This window comes from Canis lupus, chromosome 15, assembly GCF_048164855.1.
Source record: "Canis lupus baileyi chromosome 15, mCanLup2.hap1, whole genome shotgun sequence".
NCBI lineage: Eukaryota > Metazoa > Chordata > Mammalia > Carnivora > Canidae > Canis > Canis lupus.
In genome coordinates, this window is record NC_132852.1 from 48683040 (window position 1) to 48703971 (window position 20932).

Genomic DNA, 20932 nt, shown 5'->3' on the forward strand with positions numbered 1-20932 from the left:
TAAATACAATTCAAAAGTAAAATAATGATTGAATTGATGAACATATAGTTATGTGTGTGTGAAAATATATTAGTCATGAAAAAGAATGAAATACTGATACATGTTACCACTGATACATGTGAATGAACGTTGAAAACATTATGTCAAGTGAGAGAAACCAAATACAAAAAAAAAGGCAAAATATTGTATGATTCCATTTGTATGCAATATGGAGAATAGGTAAATCCATAAAACTAGAATGCATATTGGTGGTTACCAAAGCAAAGGGCATGGAGGTAGGGCCAGGAGCTGGAAATAAGGAGAAACTGCTTAATAGCTGTGGGGTTTTACTTTGGAGTGGGGAAAATGTTTTGGAATTAGATAGTGGTGGTGGTTGAAGGATATTGTAATTGTACTAGATGCCGCTGAATTGTTCACTTTAAAATGGATGATTTTAGGGGCATTTGGGTGGCTCAGTGGTTGAGCATCTGCCTTTGGCTTGGGTCGTGGCATTGGGGTCTTGGGATCGAGTCCCACATCGGGCTCCCTGCAAGGAGCCTGCTTCTCCTTCTGCCTATGGCTCTGCCTCTCTCTGTGTGTCTCTCATGAATAAATAAATAAAATCCTTTTAAAAATAAAATAAATGATTTTATGTAATGTGAACTTCACCTTAACAGAATTTGTAAAAACAAGCAAAATATGTGGTATGTTCATCATAAGTCTGCAAAATAAAATAAAGCAGAAAAGGATGATAGGAAGATGGGAGAGGGCTCTACTTCAAATTAAAGGGGACTAATATAACACTGTGTGTTAACAACTAGAATGAAAATTAAAAATGAAAAGGAATAAAAACAAATATTTATTTATTAGATGAAATTCAAATTTAATTGGAGCTCTGCAATTCATAGTATGTAGCACCCTTATCTTTAGTAAAGACATGAAGGAGATGAGATTTGCAGATGCTGTGTTGACAGTTAGACAAAGGGGGCACAGCAGATTCAGGGAGAGAAGGAAAGGCTGGGAGACTACTGAGTTTTCCAGACAGGAGATGAGAGTGAGTGGGAACAGAATGGGAGCAGTGAAGTTGCTACAAAATGGTGGCTTATATTTGAAGGTAGAGTGGATGGAATTTGCTAATGTGAGTGCAAAAGAGGAGTCTGGGCTGACTCCCCCAGGTTTTGTGTTGAATTGCTAGAAGTGAGGAAGTATCATTATTAAGACCAGAAATATGGCAGTGGGAGGAGCAGTGAAGGTCTGGGGTGGACAGAGATAAGAGGTTCACCTGTTCTATGTCAGGTGCCTGTTACACACCTGCCATTCAAAGGGGAGATCCTGGATGGAGAGAGAAATTGGCTAGAGAGTATAAATGATATTTAAAGCTACAAGTCTGGGTGAAAACATTAGTCATGAGGGTGAGTGAATTGGGATGCTGGGTGGAAGCAGGGTCCCTTCCAGGGCCACCCATCCTCCTGACCAGGGAAGCTGAGCTGGGTAAGCTTGGATCGCTAAGCCAGTCTCAATGCTTGCCCATGCACACAGGCAAGATCTCCACTGCAAGTGGAAAAGAAAGGACACTGGCCTCCCAGACCTGGTCAGGAGGCCCAGCCGATTTAGACAAATCCCAAGGAAGGAGCATAGGTTTCTGTTTCAGTTATGTGGAGATAAAACAGAGATTTTAGGTTGAATTCTTCTTGAAATGTATTTATCTGCTCACAGATGGTGACCATCACTAAGTCACTCTCAAATCAGTCACTTTATTTTTTTTTTTAATTTTTTTTCAATTTTTATTTATTTATGATAGAGAGAGAGAGAGAGAGAGAGGCAGAGACATAGGCAGAGGGAGAAGCAGGCTCCATGCACCGGGAGCCCGATGTGGGATTCGATCCCGGGTTTCCAGGATCGCGCCCTGGGCCAAAGGCAGGCGCCAAACCGCTGTGCCACCCAGGGATCCCAGTCACTTTATTCTTTCATCAAATCATTCACTGTAAATAAAATGGGGCCCCTGAACTTGAACCTCCGCAGTGGGAGTGGAAGCCAGGATGTCTCAGACTGCAGTTCCCTATTCCCTAAATGAACCCATTTCCCTCTACTTTAACTACCTCTCTTCCAAAGCAATATCAGAAAAGCAGTTCTCCAATTCAATAAGGGTTCCAGTAGTGAGGTTCTGAAAGAAAAAAACCTTGACTTTGTTTCTCCTGGTCCACCAAGGCACATGGGAACCTTTCCTCACTCGTGACCATGCTCCTGCCTCCCCCTCAGCTGCTTTCTCAGAGGCAGAGTCACTCAGTCACAGTGTTCTCAAAGGCAGTGCTGCCACAAGCTCACTTTGTTGAGCAGAAGACCCCTCACTGCCCACACTCTCACCACCCCTGTGTGTGTCCAGACTTCTTGGGGATCCTTAACATCACCCTCAGGTTCGTAGAAGGACTCAAAGAACTGAGAAAAGCTGTTATATTCATGGTTGTGGTTTATTCAGTGAAAGAATATGGATTAAAGTTGGCAAAGATAAAACATACAGGGTCCAGGAAATACCAGGTGCAGGCTTGTAGTTATCTGCTTCTGGTAGAGACATGCAGACAGCCTTTAGTTCTCCCAGCAATGATGTATGACAGCAGATACAGAGTACTGTCAACCAGAGAAGCCTACTTGAGCCTTGGTGATTTTACTGGGAGTTAGTCACATATGACTGACTGCCTGGGGGGCTGAATTTAGTCTCCATCCTCTCCCAAAAGTCAAGTTGATACTATATGGCTCAAGGCCCCCAATAGAAGTCAAGTTCTTGGCATAGACTTCCTTGGACTACCCAAGCCCCATTAAACGAAGACATTTTATCAAGCAGGATATTCCAAGAGCTTATAGATTACTTCTCAGGAGCCACAGAGGCCTTCTTTGGAATGTACAAGGTTTAGACACTTCTGGGTCAACTCTTTACTGCAAAGAGTTTTCATTTTATTGCTCTTTGCAGAAAAGTACAAATTAGCTATATAGACTTTGGTTACCAGTGGCTGGACTCTCCTTTAAAACATTTTTTAAAAGCATTTTAAACCATTATCTTATGACTCTCCTTTGGTTTTCTGTTTTGTTTTGTTTTGTTGTTTTGTTTTTGTTTTTTCCATTTAACATATCCAAAAAGATTTATTATTTTACATTAACATTGTGGCAGTTAAAGAAAATAATCAAGTTATCTCATGGACTGGAAGGGGGCTTTTTTTTTTTTTTTTTTTTTTTTGGAAGGTGACTTATTAATTCCCTCTCATTTCCAAACCTCATCAAGCAGTCACTACATTTATGAGGTAAGTCAACTGAATGCTTGAAATCTAGATGAATTTTAAGATCTTCAATTTGTCCTGTTGAATATTCACAGTATTGACATAAATAAATCCCTTCAGATAAATGTGAATTTAAATGTTTGCAATATTCTAGCATACTTGAAAAGCCTTTCCCACAGTCATCACAAACATAGGAAAAATTTTTATTTTTTTTTAATTTTTATTTATTTATGATAGTCACAGAGAGAGAGAGAGAGAGAGAGAGGCAGAGACATAGGCAGAGGGAGAAGCAGGCTCCATGCACCGGGAGCCCGATGTGGGATTCAATCCCAGGTCTCCAGGATCGCGCCCTGGGCCAAAGGCAGGCGCCAAACCGCTGCGCCACCCAGGGATCCCAGGAAAAATTTTAGTATGTTCAATAGCAACATACCTGTTAACATTTGTATGAAGTCTACTCCGAAAACCACATACTTGACATACAAAGAAGTTTTTACATTTGTCAAAGGTAATTTTGCTTAGCAGGCTGTACTGTCCATGTGCTCTATTGTTATACTTATCACTTAACTCAATTAATTTACATGCCTGTTCATTTACCACATGGCTATGCAAGTCTTCTGGATCATTCATTTCATGTTCACAAAACTGACACAAGTACTGTTCATCACAGCTGAGCTCCTGGAAATGTAGGTAGAGTTCACTGCTTGATGAGAACTGTACATCACACTGCTCACACCAGTAGAGGTGGTCACTAAAATGGGTGTCTGCAATGTGCTGGCTGAGGTTCTCAAAAATTACTGTTTTATAATCACAGTATTTACAAATGTAGGGATCCTCTTCATGCAGTTTGGCATGTTTGATCAAAAGCATGTTGGTAGAGAAACTCTCCTCGCATACTCGACACACATTTGAATCAGTACGCTTATGCTTCAGGATCATATGCTGCTTTAAATCAGAAAAAATATTTGCTGTTGAACTCACAAAGTTCACACTTATAGAGGCCACTGCTATTAGCTCTCAGTAAAGGCCATTTTTGTTGGGCAGTCACATTCAAAGCCTGGCTCTTATCTAGAATTTTGCAAAGTTTAGCTGGTGGCTCTTCATCAGTTTGGTCTTGGAGACTCTCCAAGGAATTGTTTTCGGTCTCTAGATCATAATCTTTAGAAATTGCATGCACTTCTGCAGCAATTGGAACATCTTCAGCAGTGTGAACTTCTATAGGACTCTCCTCTTGAGCTTGTTGGTTGGCTGACTCAGGTAAGTCACATTCTTCATCACAAATTTCAATATCAGCAGATTTTTCTGTAGAAAAGGCAGTGTGGTCTAGAATTCTAAGTACAGGGTTGGGAACCAGGTAGTTCTGATTTCTACTTCTGGCCTTGATCCCATCTGTAAATTTTGGCAAGTCATTTGATGTTTCTGTATCAGAATCATCATCTTTGTTGTCAAAATATTTTAAGTCTGGTTGTCTCATAGAACAAACACTATAACAATGATCAGAAAAAATTCCATTGAATCAATCTGCAAACCTGCTTATTCCAGAGGAATCTGAGTAATGAGAAGGGTGTAATGTCTTCCTTTTTCTTTTTTTAGGATATTCATTCCTATCTTTTTAATATGGTATAATTCTTAATACTGGAGGGAGAAGAAATGAATTACAAGGAAGTTTTCACAGATGGTAAAAAATGCCTCTTTGCAATGAGATGAACTGGTTCAAACTACTCACGTCCCTAGGTTGTATGGGACCGCGGGGCCACCCGGCCAGCCCAGGCGCAGCTCCCAGGCAGCGCCGTGGCCCTCGCACTCCCAGGCTCCTCTTGCCCTGCCTGCCAGGCCCTATGACTCTTCTTTGAAGTACATATTTCTTGTTGAATAAAAGAGATAAATCATTGAATCAAGCATCTTCAAAATTTTCATGGGAAAGGTCAAAAAGTGTAACCCATATTCCACACTCATAATTAAAGATTTTATCAAAAATTCCTGCAGCACAACCAGTGCACTCTGTCTTCACCTCTGGGTTCCACTGCTATCTAGCCCTGTGTTTTAACACACAGAAGAAATGATCATGTTGGCATCTCTCAAGCAAATGGGCTACAAGCAGGGTTTTCCCACCTTTATAGAATCATTAATGAAATTGGCAAAGTGCATCATTTTAAAAAATGAAATAGAGACAAAATTTCAGAGCATCACACCTGGTAGAGATAAATCTACACAAATTTTATTTCAGTAATGACTGTATGAGTATGTGTAATTGTGTTTATGTATGTGAGAGTGTGTGGTTCGCATGTGGTGGGGGGCATTGTGTATGTGTATGGTGTGTATAGAGTGTGCATGTGTGTGTGGTGCATGTGATATGTGGGAAGGGGTATGTGTGGAGTGGGTGTGTGCATGTGATATGCATAATGCATCTAATGTGTGCTGGGTGTGTGGTGTGTGTGATATATGCTGTATGCATGAGTGACCTGGGTCCATGGAAACAGCATGATGTGTGGTGAAGGGTCACCCCTGAGAACTTGGAGGCCTGAACTTGAACCTTGGCAAGCCTCTTAGGAGTTTCTTGATCATGTTGGATGTCATTTTTTTTAAATCTAAGAATTATAAACATAATGATAGTACCTATCCCATGATGTCATAAAATTAAATGGAAAATATCAAATATAAAACATTTAGTCCTGTACCTCACTCAGTAAGTGTCATTTGTTTTGTTATTTTCATCATTCCTGTTATTGTTATTACTATGGGACATGGTCAAATGTGTTTGGGAAACAGTCACATAGAGGACAGGATTAATGAAGCCAAGGCCCATGCCTTCCATCAAGCCAGCCATATTTTTTAGCCCTTGAAGAAGGGATGGTGGTTTTGCACAGGCCAGGCCTGTACTCCTCTTAGAGTACAAGTTCCCCTACTGGCAGTGAGTGGACTGACTTCCCAAAGCAATAGCTGACTGCTCACCTAGTCTGAGACAGTCTGCTTGCTGTGGCACTTGTGTTTCCCTCCACCATCTCCCAACTAAAAACCTTTCTTTGCTATTTAAGGTTACATTATCACTAACGAGACAGGTTGACATCAGGTATCCCCTGCTATGGAAACAATAGCCCTCCTGTGGCATTCTTGCCAAAAATCCATGACATCTATCAAATAATGAGAAAACAGCCAACAAACAAAAGTAAGCTGAGAGTCACTCAGCAAGATAAGTGAGCAGTAATCTTACCATGTGTCAAAGTTAGAAAAGACAGAGGAAAAAAAAAAAAAAAAAAAAGACAGAGGAGTGCTCAAAGATGGAAAGATACTAAGAGCAGATGTCAATCACATGAAATACAAGGTCCTGGTTAGACACTAGTGAAAAGGCTTGTGAAATGTGAATAAGGCCAACAGTTAGATTAACCTCCTGGTTTTGATAACAGTGTTATGCTTACATAAAATGTTAGCATTAGGAGAAAATATTTTTAAAATAAATATAAATGTATATACAACATACACATGTACATAATGCACGTAAACATATAGAAATATGATCTATCTCCAGTGTATTGGCTACAAGAAGCAACCGCATTTTGCCCTCCTGAGGATTTTTTATTAGCCTGCTCTTTGAAAAATTTTGATTCTTCTACTATAATTCCCTGTTGATTCCTTTCATTATCACAGAAAAGTAAGCATCATTTTTTTTTAAAGTTTCCTATTGCCTACTCCAGGGAAAGATCTCAAGTGGCATAGATTAATGAGGATTTATTATGATGATCATTTGTTTTCTTCCAACAACACTCCTTTTCCCCAAAAGGCCAGACTTGGGCCACACAGCCACACACACCGCCCTCCCCCTTGAGGAAGCAAGAAAGCAAGTGGCAAGAGTCTAGTATGGGCTTGCAAAAAGCTGAAATTTTTTAACTATAAATATACTTTCCCAAAATGTAAATCAAACCTTCCAAACATTATCTCCCATCGCAACCACCTAGGAAGACATTTTTCCTCTTCAGTTGTGCCATTTGTTCAATACCTAAGTCTGTATAACCTAAATAAAAGATCAAGCTTTTAGACGGAGCAAAAATTATTCCTAATGGAATCCTGACAGTAATGAATCCCTTGGTACCAAATCACTCTCATTGCTTAGCACAAGGAGTAATTGGTACTTAGGTGAGAGCTCATTTAGGGGATCACATTGGGATTAATATGAACAACTATGTTTCTTTGTGTAATGGAAGTACATTCAAGTATCAGGCTGGTAATAATTCAATAATTCATATATGCACATTATTGACAATGCTATCCTCTATCTCTTTGCTAATAAAACACAGAGTATAACACAGTGCTCATCCCATCAAGTGCCCTCCTCAGTGCCTGTCACCCAATACCTCATCCCTCCACCCGCCTCCCCTTTCACTACACTTTGTTCGTTTCTCAGTTAGGAGTCTCTTATGTTTTCACCCTGTCTAATTTTCCCACTCATTTTCCCTCCTTTCCCTTATATCCCTTTCACTATTTCTCATATTCCACGTTTGAGTGAAACCATATGATTGTCCTTCTCCAATTGACTAACTTCACTCAGCATAATACCCTCCAGTTCCATTCACGTCGAAGCAAATGGTGGGTATTCATCCTTTCTAACGGCTGAGTAATATTCCATGTATATAGACCACATCTTCTTTATCCATTCATCAGTCTAAAGACACCGAGGCTCCTTTCACCGTGGCTGTTGTGGACATTGCTGCTATAGACATTGTGCTGCAGGTGTCCTGCCGTTTCACTGCATCTGTATCTCATTGTAGCTGTGATTTGTATTTCCCTGATGGAAAGTGATGTGGAGCATTTTTTTTATGTGCTTGTTGGCCATGTGTATGTCTTTTTTGGACAAATATCTATTCATGTCATCTGACATTTCATGACTGGATTACTTGTTCTTTGGGTGTGGAGGCTGATAAATTCTTTATAGATCTTGGATACTAGACCTTAATCTGATGTTATTTACAGACATCTTCTCCCATTCCCTAGGTTGTCTTTTATTTTTGTTAACCGTTTCTTTTGCTGTGCAGAACCTTTTCATCTTGATTAAGTCTCAATAGTTCATTTTTGCTGTGTTTCCCTTGGCTTCATAGATGTATCTTGCAAGAAGTTACTGTGGCCAAGTTAAAAAAGGTTGCTGCCTGTGTTCTCTTCTAAGATTTTGATGGATTCTTGTCTCACATTTAGATGCTGGCCTCAGAATGAGCTTGGAAGTATTCCCTCCCTTTCTATCCTTTGAAACAGCTTTAGTAGAATAGATATTATTTCCTCTTTAAATGTTTGATAGAATTCCCCTGGAAAGCCATCTGGCCCTGGACTTTTGTGTCTTGAGAGATTTTTGATGATTGCTTCAATTTCCTCACTGGTTATTGGCCTGTCAGGTTTTCCATTTCTTCCTGTTCCAGTTTTGGCAGTTTGTGGGATTCCAGAAATGCATCCACATCTTCTAGATTGCCTAATTTGTTGGCATATATTTGCTTATAATATGTTTTTAAAATCATTTGTATTTCCTGAGTGTTGCTTGTGATCTCTTTTGTTCGTGATTTTATTAATTTCAGTCTTTTTTCTTTTTAATAAGGATGGCTAGGGATTTTTCTACCTTATTGACTCTTTCAAAGAATGAGCTCCTGATTTTGTTGATCTGTTCTACAGTTCTTCTCATCTCTATTTCATTGAGCTCCATTCTGATCTTTATTATCTCTCTTCTTCTGCTTGGTTTAGGCTTTATTTGCTCTTCTTTCTTCAGTTCCTTTAGGTGCAAGGTCAGCTTGTGTATTTGAGTTTTTTCCAATTTTTTGAGGGAGGATTGTATTGTGATGTATTTCCCTGTTAGGACTGTCTTCGCTGTATCCCAAAAATTTTGAACAGTTGTATTTTCATTTTTATTAGTTTCCATGAATCTTTTAAATTCTTCTCTAATTTCCTGGTTGACCCTTTCATCTTTTAGCAGGATGCTCTTTAATCTCCACGTGTTTGAGTTTCTTCCAAATTTCTTCTTGTGATTGAGTTCTAGTTCCAAAGCATCATGATCTGAAAATATGCAGGTGAAAATCCCAGTCTTTTGGTATCAGTTGAGACCTGATTTGTGACTCAGTACGTGATCTTTTCTGGAGAAAGTTCCATGTGCACTTGAGAAAAACGTGTATTCACTGGCATTAGGATGTAATGTTCTGTATCTATCTGTGAAATCTATTTGGTCCAGTGTATCATTCAAGGCCCTTGTTTCTTTGTTGATGTTCTACTTATAAGATTTGTCTTTTGCTGAGAGTGCTGTGGTGAAGTCTCCTACTATTAAGGTATTATTATCTAGGTGTCTCTTTACTTTGGTTATTAATTGATTGATATACTTGGAAGCTCCCATTAGGGGTGTAACTATTCATGATTGTTAGGTCCGCTTGTTGGATAGACCCTTTAAGTATGATGCAGTGTCCCTCTTCATCTCTTACTAAAGTCTTTGGGATAAACTTTAATTTATCTGCTATGAGGATTGCTACCCCTGCTTTCGTTTGAGGACCATTTGAATGGTAAATGGTTCTCCAACCTTTCATTTTGAGGCTGTAGGTGTCCTTAGGTCTAAAATAAGTCTCTTGTAGATAGCGTATAGATGGTTCTTTCTTTTTTATCCAGTCTGGTACCCTGCATTTTTTGATGTGATCATTAAGCCCATTCATATTGAAAGTAACTATTGAAAGATATGAATGTAGTGTCATAGTATTACCTACACAGTCCCTATTTTGTGGATTGATTCTTTGGGCTCCCTGTTTCTCTTACAGGGTCCCCCTTAATATTTCTTGCAGAGTTGGTCAGGTGGTCACATATTTTTTCAGTTTTTGTCTATCCTGGAAACTCTATCTCTCCTTCTATTCTGAATGAGAGCCTTGCTGGACAAAGTATTCTTGGCTGCATGTTCTTCTCATTTAGTGCCCTTCATATATCCTGCTGGCAGTTTCTGGCCTGCCAGGTCTCTGTGGAGAGGTCTGCTGCTAATCTGATATTTCTCCCCAGATAAGTTAAGAATCTCTTGTTTCAAGCTGCTTTATGAATTTTCTCTTTATCTTTGACATTCGCAAGTTTCACTATTAAATGTGAGGTGTTAGGAAGCCTGGGTGGCTTAGTGTCTGAGCGTCTGCCTTTGGTTCAGTGTGTGATTCCAGTGTCCCAGGATCAAGTCCCGTATCAGGCTCCCTGCATGGAACCTGCTTCTTCTTCTGCCTATGTCTCTGCTTCTCTCTCTCTCTCTCTCTCTCTCTCTGTCTCTCATGAATAAATAAATAAAATCATTTATTTATAAATAAATAAATAAATAAATAAATAAATAAATAAGATGTGTCAAATGGTTTTTGTTGATTTTTTAGGGCGTCCTCTCTGTCTCTTCTATCTGAATGCCTCTTTCCTTCCCTGGATTAGGGAAGTTCTCCGCTATGATTTGTTCAAATATACTTTGTGGTCCTCTCTCTCTCTCAGCCTCTTCTGGAATCCCAATAAGATGAATATTCTTCCTTCTCAAGCTATCAGTTATTTCCCCAAGCCTTTCCTTATGGGTTTTAATTATTTTTCTCTTTTTCTTCAGCTTCCTTCCTTTCCATCCACTTGTCTTCTATGTCATCACTCTTTCCCACCTCATTAACCCGAGTAGTTAGAGCAGTTTGGACTGCATCTCAGTTAAAGTATTTTTAATTTTGGCCTGATTAGATCTCAATTCTGCAGTAAGAGGGTCTCTAGAGTCCTTTATGCTTTTTTCCAGAGCCACCAGTAACTTTATAATTGTACTTCTGAATTGAATTTCTGACATCGTATTGAAATCTACATTCAGCATTTCTGTGGCAGAGAGTATTGCTTCCGTTTCTTTCTTTTGTAGTGAATTCTTCCATCTAGTCATTTTGTCCAGTGCAGAGTAGCTATATGAGCGAGCAGAGTCACAAATATCAACCACAACCTAAGTAAAATACACTCTAGATGATTCAGAAGATGTCAGATACCAGAAAATAAAAGAAAAAGCAGAAGAGAACAAAATAAAACAAAAGGACTACTACAGTGAAAAACAGATTTTAAAACAAATAGTAAGTATAAAGAAAAACAAATACCAAGAAGAAGAAGAAGAAGAAGAAGAAGAAGAAGAAGAAGAAGAAGAAGAAAATAATAAAGGGAGTGGTGGTGAGAAAGTGGTGGTAGAAAGACAATATATTCTCCCCAAGGGGACCTAGAGGATGATCCTCTTGATTATGAATGTCTTTTGTTCTGTATGTTAGAAGATGCTCAATTCCAAATTGATACAAAACAGTAAAATTTATACAAAGCCTCCACATTGACCAGAAAAACATAAATGAGATAAAAGAAGGGGGCCAAATAGGAAGGAAGAGAGAATATAGTCTCACAGAATGAACCAACACGGTGTTCTACTTGGTTCTGGGTGTATTTTGATCTATGTACTAGATGGTACTAACTTTCACCATTATAAAACAAAACAAGACAGAAGAAACAAAAAACCAAAAAGCAAAAACCCATAACTCATATGTCTAACGAAATTAAATTGAGTATGTTGAAGGGAATCCAAAAATGAAGAATATATCTAAGACATGTCATTGTAGAAATATGAAAGTCAAAAAAGAAAAAGCTTAAAAATGAAGAGTTGGTAAAATATTGTAGTTAAGACAGGAAAAGAGAAAAAATATTGGAAATCTTGCCATTTGCAATGATGTGGATGGAGCTAGAGAGTATAATCAGTCAAAAAAAGATAATATCATCTGATTTTACTCTTATGTGGAATTTAGGAAACAAAACAAACAAGCAAAGGGGAAAAAAGAGAGACAGACAATCAAGAAACAGACTCTTAGTTATGGAGAACAAACTGATGGATACCAGAGGGGAGGTTGGTGGGGAGTTAGGTTAAACAGGTGGGGATTAAGGAGTGCAATTTGTGTGATGAGCACAGGGTGATGTATGGAATAGTTAAATCATTATATTGTACACCTGAAACTAATATATACTAATATTGAGTACTCAGTTTCAGATGTAGTGTGCAATGATTTATCAGTTGCATGCAATACCCAGTGCCCATCACATCATGAGACCTCCTTATGCCCATCACCCAATTAACCCATCATCCCACCCACCTTCCCTTCAATTACCCTCAGTTTGTTTCCTAGAGTTAAGAGTCTCTCTTGATGCCTTCCCTTTCATTTTTCCTACCCTTACTCTATATTCCTTGGTACTGTTTCTTATATTCCACATATGAGTGAAACCATATGATAATTGACTTTCTCTCACTGACTATTTCATTCAGCATAATGCCCTCCAGTTCCATCCACATTGATGTAATGGTATTTGTCCTTTCTGATGAAGTAATATTCTATTGTATATATGCCCCATATCTTCTTTATCCATTCATCTGTCAATGGACATCTGGGCTCTTTCTACATTGGGATGCAAGTGTCCTACTGTTTCACTGCATCTGTACCCTTGGTAGTAAATACCAAGTAGTGTAATTGCTGGGTGGCAGGGTAGCTCTATTTTTAACTTCTTGAGGAAGCAACATACTATTTTTGAGAGTGTCTGTACCAGTTTGCATTCCCATATGTCATTTGCAAACATCTTCTCCCATTCCCTAGGTTGTCTTTTAGTTTTGTTGACTGTTTCCTTTGCTGTGTACAAGCTTTTCATCTTGATTAAGTCCCAATAGTTCATTTTTGCCTTTGGTTCCTTTGCTTTTGGAGACGTGTCTAGAAAGAAGTTGCTGCAGCTGAGGTCACAAAGGTTGCTGCCTGTGTTTTCCTCTAGGATTTTGATGGCTTCCTATCCCATGTTTAAGTCTTTCATTCATTTTGAGTTTATTTTTATGTATGGTGTAAGAAAATGGTCCAGTTTCATTCTTCTGCATGTGGCTGTCCAATTTGCCCAGCACCATTTCTTGAAGAGACTGTCCTTTTTCCATCGGATATTCTTTTCTGTTTTGTCAAAGAGTAGTTGACCATAGAATTGAAGGTCCATTTCTGGTTGTTCTATTCTACTCCACTCATCTATGTGTATGTTTTTGTGCCAGTATCATACTGTCTTGATGAGTACAGTTTTGTAATATAATTGATATCTGGAAACATAATATCTCCAGTTCTTTCTTTCTTTCTTTCTTTCTTTCTTTCTTTCTTTCTTTCTTTCTTTCTTTCTTTCTTTTTCTTTCTTTCTTCTTTCTTTCTTTCTTTCTTTCTTTCTTTCTTTCTTTCTTTCTTTCTTTCCTTTCTTCTTTCTTTCAGAGAGAGAGAGAGAAAGGGGAGTGGGGAGGGAAAGGGAGAGAGAGAGAATCTTAAGTAGGCTCCACGTGCAGCATGGAGCCTGACTTGGGGCTCAATCTCAGGATCCTGAGATCATGACCTGAACTGAAATCAAGAATCAGACACTTAACCAATGGAGCCACCCAGAGACCCTTGCAATCTTTTTCAAGATTGCTTTGGTATTCAGAGATTTGTGGTTCTATACAAATTTTAGGATTGTTTGTTTTAGTTCTGTGAAAAATGATGGTGGTATTTTGATAGGAATTGCATGAAATATGTAGATTGCTTTCAGCAGTATAACTATCTTAAGTTCTTTTTAACTTTTTTATTTCTGTGGTAAAAGCCTCTCTGAAGTCTACCGTTCTTTTCTGAAGCCCAGTTAGTGTCTTCATGATTGCTGTTTTAAATTCTCCATTAGGCATATTACTTACATCTCTTTTGCTTAGATCTCTGTCCATGACCTGAACTTGTTCTTACGTTTGGGACGAATCCTCCGTTTTAGCATTTCATTCACTCTCTCTCTCTCTCTCTGTCTTTCTTTCTTGGCTGAATATATTCCATGTCTTCTTTATCCATCCATCAATCAATAGACATCTTGGGTGCCTGGGTGGCTCAGTTAGTTAAGAGTCTGCCTCAGGCTCAGGCCATGATCGCAGTGTCCTAGGATTGAGTCCCTCTGTAGGGACCCTGCTTGTCCCTCTGCCAAACTTGTGCTCTCTTTCTCTCTCTCAAATGAATAAATAAAATCTTTTTTAAGAAGTCAATGGACGTGTGTGTTGCTTCTCGGCTATTGTAAATAATGCTGCTATAAACATAAGGTTACATGTATCCCTTTGAATTAGTGTTTTTTTTGTATCCTTTGGGTAAATAACCAGTAGTGCAATTGGTAGTACTATTTTTAACTAATTGAAGATCCTCTATGCTGTTTTACAGAGTGGCTGCACCAGTTTGCATCCCACAAACAGTGCAAGAAGGTTCCTGTTGCTCCATATCCTCTCAATATCTACTGTTTCTTGTGTTGTTGATTTTAGCCATTCCAGAAGCTGTGAGCTGATGTCTCCCTTTTTAAATGTTTTATTTATATTTTAATTATTTAACATATAGGGAGTGAGGAAGTAGGGGGCAGGGAGGTGGGGAGGACCCTCACAAGCCCTGAGTGCCACCCAGGAAAGCACATGGTAACAAAATGGCCCTCCACTCTCTGAGGCTTGGAGGTAAGTAGCACTGACCAAATGAGAAATCCGTGAAGCTGCAGGAGGGCCAGCCACGGAACACACAGCAACTAGAATTGCCAGAGTTTGGGAGCTTCTGTTGATATAGTCTCGTGAGTCAACATGTTAGTGCTCCAGCTCTCCACATCTGCAGGTCCTCCGTTCTTCGCTCCCTTCTTCCTGCAGAACCACAGGAATCCCAGGAGTTCTGTGACTGGCAACCACTCACCCTGAAGAGTTAGTTTCCAAAAGCTTCAACACAAGCAGCATTGTGCTTTTTGTCTGCCCAATTGTGGAAATATTAGTCTGATGCTCGTTACAGGGATCTCTAGCAGGGAGAAGAAAATATACAAGACATTTAGGGACCCCACACATGCTTGACTGGTGGAAGTGTGGTGTGTCCTGAGCACTCTGGCTGACTCTGGACCATGGGCCCCAGGGTGCCACCTCCTCTCCTATGTGGGGAGTCCAACAACATGCAGTGACCAGGAGCCAGGCTCTGCTGTTTCCACCATTTCTAGGTATGTGGTGTGATCTCTTAGGTTACTTAGTGTTTTTGAGTCTTGCTCTCATAACTGTAAAACGGAGGCAATGGTGCTCTACAGTTAAATGAATTATGCATGTAAAGTACAGAACCTGGCTCGGAAGAAGTGCCCAACCACTGTTGACTGTTGTACCCCAGGGACACTGTGGCCTGGACACCAGGGTCAGAGAGTGTTTCCTGCACAGCTGGGAGCTGGGATTCTGCCTCTCTCCCCTCCTTTGCCACCCAGCACTGCCCCACTCTGGTAGCTAAGCCTGTTGCGGCAGGTTTTGGCCCACAAGGCTCCCAGCACACAGAAGGGGCAATGGGCTTACCCTCAAAGAGAACCGGGGGGGAGGGGGGAGAGGTGTTATGATCTGAAGTGATCCATTCTCTCCCAAATTCATATTTCAGCCCTAGTTTCCAAAGGCATGGTGTTTGGAGATGGGGGGCTTCTTGCAGGCAGTTGGATTCAAATGAGGTGGGAGGTAATTAATTATTTAATTAAAAAGGTGGGAGGTGGGGGTGGGTGAACTGGATAAAGAGGGTTAAGAGGTACAAACTTCCAGTTATAAAATAAATGTCTCGGGGATCCCTGGGTGGCGCAGCGGTTTGGCGCTTGCCTTTGGCCCAGGGCGTGATCCTGGAGACCCGGGATCGAATCCCACATCGGGCTCCCGGTGCATGGAGCCTGCTTCTCCCTCTGCCTGTGTCTCTGCCTCTCTCTCTCTCTGTAACTATCATAAATAAATAAAAATTTAAAAAAAAAAAATAATAAAATAAAATAAAATAAAATAAATGTCTCTTGCCATTTGCATCGACATGAATGGAGGTAGAGCGTGTTATGCTAAGCAAAATAAATCAGGCAGAGAAAGAGAAATACTGTGTGATCTCACCCATATGTGGAATTTAAGAAGGAAAACAGATGAGCATATGAGAAGGGACAAAAAGGAGAGAGGGAAATAAATCATAAGACACAACTCTAAAGAACGAACTGAGGGTTGATGGAGGGAGGTGGTGGGGGATGGGCTAGATGGGGGATGGATATTAAGGTGGGCACTTGTTATGAGCATGGGATATTGTGGATGAATCACAAAATTCTACTCCAGAAACGAGTATTGCACCATATATTAACTAATTAAAATTTAAATAATCAATAAATAAAAAGTGATAGGGGTTTAATATAGAGCATGGTAACTATCGTTAATAATTTAATTATTGTTAAATAATATTTAATATACAGCATGGTAACTACTGTTAATATTTGAAAGTTATTAATGAGTAGATTTTAAAAGTTCTCACCACAAGAAATAATTGTAACTCTGTGAGGTGATGGATGTGAATTAAATTTCATTGTGGTGATCATTTTGGATTATTTACATATATCAAATCATTTTATTTTGCTCACCTGAAGCTAACACAACATTATATGTCAATTACATCTCAATTTAAAAAGAACATTCTGAGTGTGTCTGTGGGAGTGTTTCTGGATGAGACAAATGAAATAATTAAATTAATAAAATAAAATAAAATAAAATAAAAGGTACATCATGACCCTTCAAATTGATTGTAAAACTGAATGGTACTGTTGCAATGTTTTACAAGCCTCATCTAAATCATTTTGTCCAAGAGACAATAAACAAGTCACATAGTTTTCACCTTTTTATCTTTGTGTATCAATTTTAAGTATAACATACCTGCAAACTATATGATGAGAGAGAGCAGCCGTGGTAAGAGACTCTCCTCCTTGGCCTACAGTTCACTGTGGACCAGGGGATGATCTCTGGAGCTCAAAATTCAGTGGGCACTTCCCACACCTGTGTACACCTGTGTATGTCACATTACCCATATACAGACTTAGAGATTAAAGGAAGACATGAGCCAGGAGGTGTTGGCACATATAATGACCTCCACATTGCCCCACAGATGCACACACACACCCTCACATGGACAAATGGCTGCGTATACCTGCCATTTCTCTGTTCTACACAAAATATATGACAGTTACCTCCACTGATTTCAATTTTCCCCTGCTCACCCTGGAGAGCACACTCACCACACCACTCTACTCACCAGCCACATTCAGCCAAACCAAGCTGCTGGTCAAGAACTGGAGGTGCTCGAGTGCCTGGGCTTGAAAGGGGGCAGGAGGAGCTTGTGTGTCGAATCCCTTGTGTTCTGGGAATTCCAGGCAGGTACTAGAAGCCTGGCCAGGGGTGGAAGGCCAAGCTGAGCAATTTCGGTGCAGCGTCCTTCTGGAGGAGAGTCTCTGTACTCTGCCAGAATTCAGGTGTATTTCAGAGTAACTCAGTGAAGAGGTTTGAATGGGTGGTCGAGCGGTTGAGTTGTTATTCAGTACAGCTATTTTCTATTTGCACATAGGAACTTCTTTTTTTTTTTTTAATTTTATTTATTCATGATAGGCACACAGTGAGAGAGAGAGAGAGGCAGAGACATAGGCAGAGGGAGAAGCAGGCTCCATGCACCGGGAGCCCGACGTGGGATTCGATCCCGGGTCTCCAGAATCGCGCCCTGGGCCAAAGGCAGGCGCTAAACCGCTGCGCCACCCAGGGATCCCTGCACATAGGAACTTCTTGAAGGTAAAGACTTTTTCTTATTCTTTTCAGTGACTTAATAAACACTATTATATGTCTACTCTTTAACTGATCTGCATGTCCAAGTTTGGAAAGTACTTGGCATTCATTTGGTCATGTGTTCCCTCCCTCCCTCTTACCACCTCTTTCCCTCCCCCGCCCTTTCCTTCCTCTTGGTCTCTTTTCTTCCTTCTTCTCCCTTTTCTTCAACTGCACCTTGGTCCAAGAGGCATTTAAGGTAACACAGAACCTGGCACTTGGTTGATGATTTGCTCAATCAATCTTTCACTGTGAATGGAGGAAGGAGGGAGGGAATAGGGAAGGCCCAACAAAGATGACAGGGCCTCCTTCGAACTCCCTCAGGGTAGGTTTCCAGCCCACCATTTAGACAGACAAATACTTTTCCTGTCTTCCCTATTTTAACCAGTCCTTTAAGTGCTCCAGAGGAGGGCATCTGAAGTCAGAGTCAGGTAAGATGGAGAAATGGGAAGCTGTCTTCCTAATGGCCCTAAAGAGCATGAGTCAGAGTCCCTGTCTTCCTTCCAAGTTCTCTATTCCCAGCACCTGTCTGGGTAGGGAGACCCCAGATCTCTAGGCACACCAATGTTACCTCCAGGGAAAAGCCCCACAGGCCCCCAAGGCCCCAGCTCTCTGGACTGCCCCTTCTGAGACTTCACTGTAATTTTGTCATTTCTAGAATGATAAATAAAAGGAATCATACAGTACATGACCTTTTGAGATTGAGAGTGATCCTTTGCATAATTATCTGAGCTCTACCAAAGTTCGTTGCCTTTATCGATAATTCATATGTTTTTACTGCTATGTAGAATTCTCTGGTATTCTATGGTGCTATTCTATGAATCCTATTCTCCAGTTTGTTTAACCATTCACCTACCAACGGGCATTTCAATTGTTCCCTGGCTCTGGCTGTTACAAATAAATATGCCATGAATATTTGTATATAGGTTTTTTTATGAACATAAGTTTTCATTTCTCTATTTATCTATCCTGAGGCCTTTATCTCAGGAATATAATTGCTGGGTTGTAATGTAAGTGCATATTTAGTATTGTAAAAAATTGCCAGACTCTTTCCAGAGTGGCTGTACCATTTTACATCCTGACCAGCAATGAATAAGTGATACAGTTTTTCTTCATCTTCACTAGCATTTGGTGTTATCACTACTTTTTATTCTAGTCATTCTGCATCTCATTGTGGTGGTGATGGTGGCATCTCATTGTGATTTTCATTCCTACTTCAATAAAATAAACATGAATGTCTTTTCATGTCTTTGGCTTATTTTTTAAATTGGATTGTTTATTGTTTTACCACTGAGTTTTAAGAGTTCTCTATGTATCCGGTGTCAGATACGTGGTTTATAGATTTCTTTTTCTGTCTATACCTTGTCTTGTCATCCTTCTAAGATCTGCAGAATAAATGTTTAATTCTTGCAAGTTTTGATTTAATGATGTTTTCTTTTATGGATTATACTTTTATTGTTATCTAAGAACTCTTCACTAAGCCTGAAGTCCTAAGAATTTTCTCCTACATTTTTTTCCTAAAATGTTATAGTTTTGAATGTAATTTTTAAATCTGTGATTCATTTTGAGCTGATTTTTGTGTAAAATATGAGTAATTTTTCAAGTAAAGTGTATTCATCTACTAATAAATTATATATACCCATGGTAGGAAAATTAGCATATGCATAAAATTACAGAGTTACAGAAAATTAAGGATTTTCATAATCCTAGCACTTACAGAAAATCATTTAAGAAATCATAAAAGTTACATTTAGATGTTTGTCCTTTCAACTTTCTTTTTCTTTTGTTCTTACATGTATTTGGATCCCTTCCAATTCCTTTTGAAGATGGAGAGAAGTTTTGAAAATTAAACTTAGAGGTTAAATAGAATTTTATTCTCTTTCTTTTTCATCCTTTGGTCAGTTTTGCTGGTTAGAAAACTAAGTTTTAGAGAGGATAAGCAACTTGCCTTCAGCTGGAAAGACACAGTCGGAACTTACTCATCTCAGCCTGACCACTTACCTAGCCATCCATCATTCACTGCACCTTGCTCCATACTGGACTAAATTACAACAAACAACAAGGACAACAGCAACTGCTAGAGCACAGCAAAACAGAAGCAAAGTTCTTTGTGCCAGATTTGCGACTGTCTGGGAAAGCAGGATCTAACCCATAGTGAGGTAGTGTGTACCCTAGCTCAGTCTTGGCCTGGAGGTCTAGAAAAGGTGCCCAAGGAGAAATGAATACTTTGAAAAACAACAAATTAGGTATAGAGGCTCAGATTATACAAATGTTAAGAAAATAGAATTTAAATGTGGTCTAACTGTTCTTATTATCACAATATATTGTTTTCTACAGGCATTACAATAGGAAAATGAACAGTGAAAATTCCTAGAAAAAAAGCTTTTTAAAAAGAAGCTATAAAAGATACTTGGGGAACAATTGGGAGAAATCTGAATGTGAACTGGCATCTGATGTGTTAACTTGAATAGCGCAATGAGCTCTGCAATTGTCACACGGGTGGCAGGCTGGGGATGCAAGAGAGAGAGAAATGTGGCAAAATATTAACCAGGGTTGTATCTAGGTAGAGAGAATATCTGTGTCTTTTGTGTCATTTTTAAAAATTTTTTTAAATTTATTCATAAGAGACAGAGGCAGAGACATAGGCTGAGGAAGAAGCAACCTCCCTGCAAGGAGCCCAATGTGGGGCTCAATCTCAGGACCCCAGGATCACAACCTGAGCCTAAGGCAGACATGCAACCGCTGAGCCACCCAAACGTCCCTTGTGCCATTAGTTGAATTATTTAACATATCTTCAAAATAATAAGGTAGATGTTGGGATGAGGGAGATTTACCAGACTTCCCTAGATCCACAATTGCCTGCGTCACTGTGAGCAGCTAAGATCCAGGTGACCCGTCCAGGTTCGGGGCAGCCCGGGGGTGGCGCCTTGCCTCGGTTAGCGCTGCCTCCAGCCGGCGCATAAGACCTTGCCAGACGCACCGTTCACTTATCATAACGCCTTTCTGCCAAAACAGAAAAGCTACGGGGTGTATTTCGAAGGTGGAAAGAAAACATCCA

General features: G+C 39.8%; 1 pseudogene; it reads right to left on the reverse strand.

Annotated features, from left to right (window-relative positions):
• Nucleotides 1-3165: 3165 nt before the first annotated feature.
• LOC140604519 (zinc finger protein 639 pseudogene) lies at nt 3166-6247 on the reverse strand (annotated as a pseudogene).
• Between the last annotated feature and the right edge of the window lie 14685 nt (nt 6248-20932).